The sequence below is a fragment of the Durio zibethinus genome, chromosome 16 (genome assembly GCF_047325235.1).
Source record: "Durio zibethinus cultivar Kanyao isolate XHJ-2024 chromosome 16, ASM4732523v1, whole genome shotgun sequence".
Classification (NCBI taxonomy): Eukaryota; Viridiplantae; Streptophyta; class Magnoliopsida; order Malvales; family Malvaceae; genus Durio; species Durio zibethinus.
In genome coordinates this window covers 18,847,626-18,854,338 of record NC_143177.1, presented here as the reverse complement: position 1 = coordinate 18,854,338, position 6,713 = coordinate 18,847,626, and positions in this window count along the sequence as shown.

The following is a 6,713-nucleotide window of genomic DNA, read 5'->3' as shown; positions in this document are numbered from 1 at the left end:
GATCCCTAGCAAAAAGGATCGATCCTGTTTTCAACCAGAACCGAAAGTTCTCAAGATTTGGTAAAAATCGATCGATCCCCTCCCTGTAGGGATCGATTGGTAAGCAGAACGGATCGATCATATCAGTTAAAGGATCGATCACTTTTTCATATAGAATGCTTTTCTCGTGCAATTTTTCATAAAAGAGATCGATCCCCTTACATAGAGGATCGATCACCTAAGGCAAGGGATCGATCCCCTCTTAAAGGGATCGATCGGTTGTTCAAATAGAATGTCCCCCAACTGTGGAAACCTAGAAAAGAGATCGATCACCTAAAAGAACAGATCGATCCCTCAAGCAAGAGATCGATCGGGTAAGGCAAAATAGGCATAAAATCAAGCTTTTTCAAACATGAACCAATCGATCTCTTAAGAGAGGGGATCGATCCCCTGAAGGCTTGAAACTCCCAACGGCTATTTTCTGTCCAAAATTTCTGTAGGTTTAAAGCATTAAATGCAATCCAACGGCTCTCAACTTCTTCCTAACTATAAATTAAGCATTCAATTGCAGACCAAGAGCAACAAGAGCTAAAGAAACTTATTGTTATTCACCTACCAATCTGCTCAAGCATTCAAAGCTATAAAAAGAGAAAAAGTATAGAATTCATATCAGTTTTTCTCTACTTTCTTATCTATACATTTGTGTACTTCAACTTAGCAAATACTTAACCTTTGTGAGGTTCTTAAAGTTTGTCAAACATTTTTAAATTTTTTGTATTGTGAGTGTGTAAGCTTAAGGGGGAGGATAACACTTAAGAGTGTATATTGTTGAGTTTGTAAAGCTTTGTGAAAGCTTAGTTGTAATCTTCATCAAATAGTGAATTGAATTCCTTAGCAAGAAAAGCTAAGAGAGAGGATGTGGGTGCCTAAGAAAGGATCGAACCTCTATAGATCTTGATGTTAAATTCTCTAACTCTATCTCTTGTTTATATTCATCTATTGTGTTTATTTGTTTTAATAATTTATGGTTATTGAATATTATCTTTAAAAATTTTATTAAAATTAATTCATCCCCTCTTGATTTGTTCCAAGTCTTTGGGTTAATATAGTATTTTTTATCAATCTTGATAATAGAAATATTTTTATAATATAATAAAATAGATATTATAATAATTTTAGTCATTATGACATGAAGTGCATTTTTATAATTATAATATAAGAGTATTATAATAATGTATCACTTATAAAAAAGATATTTTTATCATTTAAGACATAAAAGACATCCTAATAATTTGATAATTATGATAAGAGTATTTTTATAATTTAAGAAAAGGGAGGCATTATAATAATTTATCATTTAAAAAGGATATTTTTGTTATTAACATAGGGAGGCATTTTCGTCTTTTTAAATACATGTCAAGCAATTAAGCCAAATGTAAAGAGACAAAATTGTCATTTTCATGATAGGGTATTTTATATAGTTAGATTATAGTAGATAAGATGATTTTACAGAACAATAAAACGAGAGAAGAGAGGAGAGGCACAATTATTGAGTGGGGTAATGAGCACGTGATGCCCATACCATGTCACGAGCAACACGCGTCCACTTTAGTCGTCCTATTCATGTAATAAATGGACAAAAATGCCCCAGAAGCTAAAGACAAATATCAACAAAAAAAAAAAGGTTGGGGGGGGGGGGGGGATAATAATGCGGGACCCGCACTAAATGGAATGTGAAACTTTTGATGCTTTCCTATTGATGGAAAGGGCGATTAGCACCAACTCTGGTTTAAGATAAGCTCGTCACGTCGTATGCCCATGCCTTATATATTTCTCCCGTTATTTCGTGGTATTTTCATTTTCAAATTCAATTTGTCAAGCCAGAAGTGTAAAAACAAGCAAATAAGTTAAGACGGAAAAGAAAACCTTATGAAGCTGTCAATTTTATCGTGATAAAATCTCTTTTGGAGACTACCAAGATAAAGCAGAAGCAACCTATGAAAACCGCTTTCATAAAACCAGCTTAACGTTTCATAATACCATACACTTACCATACACTTCCTTTACTCTTCTATAAATGAATGCCGTCTTCTGGCTTGCTTCCTTCATCTTAGACTCCGTAGTAAAACAGCTAATAGTTAAAACCCAACCTAAAGAGTGGAGAGATGAGTTACCTGAACCGGGTGTGGATGGCAACGAGCGTGGCTGTGGTGCTAGGCAACCGTGAAAACCAAGGTCTAAAATGGAAATCAGGCGTCAAGTTTCTCCAACGGAGCCAGAGGAGGCTCTTCGACCGGGACTCTTCTGACTTCCGATCGATTTTCAGGATGATCGGCTCTGATCTTTCCCGTATGGTGGGAAACCGTGATGCTCCAGCCGATGAGTCGATCCGCCGAATCATGTATCTTAATTGCTGGGGCCAAGGATGAGAATGGTCTTTTTCTTTCTTCGCTTTTTTACTTCCACCCCTAAAACAAATGAAAAATTACTGTAGAGGAAAGGGTGTGGAATCTGTAAATAAGGATGGAAGGGTTTTGCTTGAGATGTAAATTTGGAGTCTTAGCCTTTTTAGGATCAATGGATTATGATATCAAATGCAACAAACGTTGTAAATTTTTCAATCAATTTTGTGTATATATGATTATCTAGTCTTTTAAATTTAAGGTTTAATCAGTTTTTGGAAGATCATCTTTTTTTTTTTTTTCTTATTTCTTTTGACACTTTCCAAGTTTCCTTCAATTAACTCCGATCAAACCATGTAGCTTTTTTATGGGGTAATTATGGAAAGGAAAAGAACACAGATTTTCACATAATCAGTTTATGAAAAACCACGGACAAGAGAATATCTTTTCTGGTACGAAATCAGGAACTAGCATATCCTAAATTTCTGCTAAGATGTTAGTTCCCACATCGATGTATTTAGCTGATCCTGCCACCCATTTGCCTTCATGGTTCCTGATAATAGCTCCTGCTCCTACGCTGGCAGGGTTCCTCGTTGAGGAGCCTGCAGTATTTAGTTTGAATCATTCCTTTAGTGGGGGGTTCCATAAATGGTAATGGTCGTTTCACTAGTGTGCCTGTGCATGGCTTGGTTCATGGCAAAGAATTCTCCTGCTTTCTCAGTGGCTTTTTGAACAATATCCTCTATGTTTCGGTTTCCTTTGAACACCCTATGGTTTCTCTCAAGCCATATTTCCCAGATAATGTGAGTAAACAGGAGGCCCCAAAGGTTACAATGGTGGCTTCATTGCTTTTTCGCAACGCATTCTTTTTAATCCATTCCTTTATCTTAGGCAAAAATATCTAATTTAATATTTATAATATTTGAATTCATTTAAATATTCATTTAAGTTCAATATTATTATCCAAATATGAGTCCATTTAATTAAGTATTATTCGTTTAAATATCTGAATATATTAAAATATTAATTTATTTAAAATTTTTATCAAAATATAAAATAAACAAAATTTAAATTTAAATTCAAATTCACTCTTAATTAATAATAAATAAAAATTATTTTTTAAGGTTTAAAACTTTCTACAAGTATAAAATTTATATATTTTACATATATAAATGTATAACGAATCCATATATTTATTACTATTCATTAAAATTTAAACAGATTCGAATATTGGATATCTTGAAGATACTATTTGTATTTGCTTCTAATCTATCACGAATAGTAAATTTTTTATCAAAATCTGTTAATTATCTATTTATAATTATCTGAACCAACATAAACGGATCGGATAGTAACGGATATCCATTTATTTACTATCCATTGCCATCCCTAGGCGAAGATGAAAGGCTGATAACATCTTTTTGTTCCAACCATATTTTTTTGGTCCATTGGCACTCTTTGAATAAATGTTAAATGCTTTTTGGTTCCTAGTTGCAGAAAATGTCTCTATTTGAGATATTAAGTCCCTTGTGAGCAAAAAAAAAAAACTTTGTGGGGAGGATTTCATGAATGCACTCATAAACAAAGAATTGTAATATAGGAAAAAATTTTAACTTTCATATCCATTCCCATTCTGCATTATTCAAATTTCTAGTATAACCCCTCATAAGAGCATAAGCAGACTAGATAGTAAAGTGTTTGCTTGCTGGTGCCATCCAATAGGGTGAATTTGTCCCTAACCAAACCTTTTGTGTAAGCATTACTCTAATTGCATCAATGGCATAAGTGGGTAAAAGAAAGGTAAATGAGAGTTCACTTTGAAGTTGAAATGCAATAAAGGTTTCTTTAACATTGATCTCACTTTCTTTCTTCGTGAAAGACCCTTGAATTACTGATCAGATGGTTTTTTCTCTTATCCATTTTTCAGGCCAAAAGCTTGTGTTTGATCCATCTCAAATAACCCATTTTAAGCATTTTTATAAGACAAGGCTAACCTATTTCATAGCTTTCTAGGTCATATATGTGCTCACTCTTAGTTTGGTGTTGCCTTCACGGCTAAGGTACTTCAAATTTAGGGTTATAGCCCATGAGGCTCATTGTGGTGTAGAAAGTGCCATACCAATTTGGTAAATTGAGCTTGGCTTTAAACTCTAGTCTTTTTTAATCTCTAACCTTTTTCTTGCTTATTCTTTATGACTTATTTCTAGTTCAAGAGATATATTTTATAGTGTTGCTTGTTCTCCCTACATAAAAGTTCTTGTTAATCTAATCCAGTTCATTGCATATACTAGTGGGAAAGGCTTGACATTGCATGCAATAAAAAGGAATGGTTTCTTTAACATATTTATCAAAGTTAACCTTGAAGGTGAAATGAGGCTAGCTTTCTAGCTTGTTAATTTTGATTGGGCTTTTTCCATAGTGAAAGCATAATCCTATTTACTTTTCCTATCTTTTTAAAGCGAAAAACTTAGGTATCTTCTTAGGTCTTTCATTTCCTAGATTTTTAAGGTGGTAACAACCTCCTATTTCTAACCTCGATTTGTATTTAGAGAGAAAAACACTATTAATTTATCAAAGTTCACCTTTTATCTTGATTTTAAACAAAAGTTGTCCAAAACTTCTTTTATTATTTTTATTATTTTATCGACCTTTCAAATAAGATGATGTCATCAACAAAAATAATATGAGAAAAAGCCAAGCCATTTCTGTATACTTTGTTTGGAAACCATTTTTTATCATCGTATTTTTCCATGATTTGAAGGTTAAGAAACTTTATGCATAATATAAATAGGTACGATGACAAAAGATCTCCTTGTCGTGTCTTTTCGATGGTTTGCAAGCATCCCCATATTCATCATAATTTTGATAGAAGAATAAAAGATGTAACTCAAGATAAAGGTAATCCATGATTGGCAAAGATTGAAAAAAATTAACACTTTCTTAATGGAATTCCATTCTTATATATCATAGGTTATCTTCAAGTTTGATTTAACAATCATTTATCCATTGTCATTTCTTTCATTTAAATGAATAAAGCATCTCTTAAACAATGATGCAGTTGTCACATTCATTTTTCCTTAGGGATAAAACTAACTAGGAAAAATGATATGATCTTGTTAAGCAAAGGCTTCAATCTTTGGACAATGATTTTTGTGACAATTTTATAGGGGGTATTGTAAAGACTGATAGGCCTAAAATGATCAATGTTTTTCATTTAGCTTATTTCCCATGGATGTATAGTAAAAAATGTTTTTAATTGTTTAACAACACTTCTCTTTGACCATGTTCTAGCACCTCTAGTAAAAGAAAGGATGGAGTCAATTTGGACTCGGAGCCTTGAAAGCTTTGAAAGTCCATATTGTGTTTTGGATTTCTAAGTTACATATAGGTCTAAGAAGTTTTAATTTTTCTTGACTTATGAGTTAGACAATATGTCTTGGTCCTATTCCATAGCTTTACAACCCAAAAGTTTGATAGGTAATGTAGAGCTCTTGAAAATGATATTAGACAATGTTGCTTATGCTTTACGAGTTTACAGTTCAAACTCTATCTTGGCTTTCTAACCTCAAAATCCTATTAAAAAATTTTTTAATTATTGCTGAAACATTAAAAAACATAGTGTTTCTCTCTTTCCATCAATCAGCCAACTAACACAAGACTTTAAAACCCATATATTCCTCTGCTTTGAGAATGCATTTGTATTCATCAACTAGTACTTGTTGCAAATCAAGATAAAATTTATTAGGGGAGTTAGATAATGCTTTTTCTATGCTCTTTAGTCATGCTAAGAGTGTTTTATTCCTTTTACACACATTTCAAACAAGTTATTCTTCTATTTTTGCATATCCCATAAGAGTATCAAAGGTATAAGCTAAGGAGAAAGTTTTAGGTTTCAACTGTTTTAAATGAGTATCAACATTAAACACCATATTGGATTTGCGAAGGTTGTGTCAATTCTTTCTTGTATTAAGTCTATGATTTTTTATTATTTGATCACGTGAATTTTGGTCCAACATAGCCTAAGTCAAACAAATGACAAAATTAAGACAATCATGAAATGTTTTAGCTCTAGACAATGACAAAGAAGCAACCATTCGTAATAGTATCAATAATACAAGCCAGGGAAAAAGTCATTTAATTCTAATTATTTTGGATAATTAGTAGAAAATCAAGGTGATTGAATCACATTTTTTGGAGACAAAAAGGTTTGGAGCCAATTTGATTGATCGTTTCCTTTAACTTGATTAGAATAAGGCAATGGTTTGAGTGTGTCTTGACTAGATGGCTTACACTTGCTTTTAGAAACGTTAAACTCCATGTTGGATTTGTGAA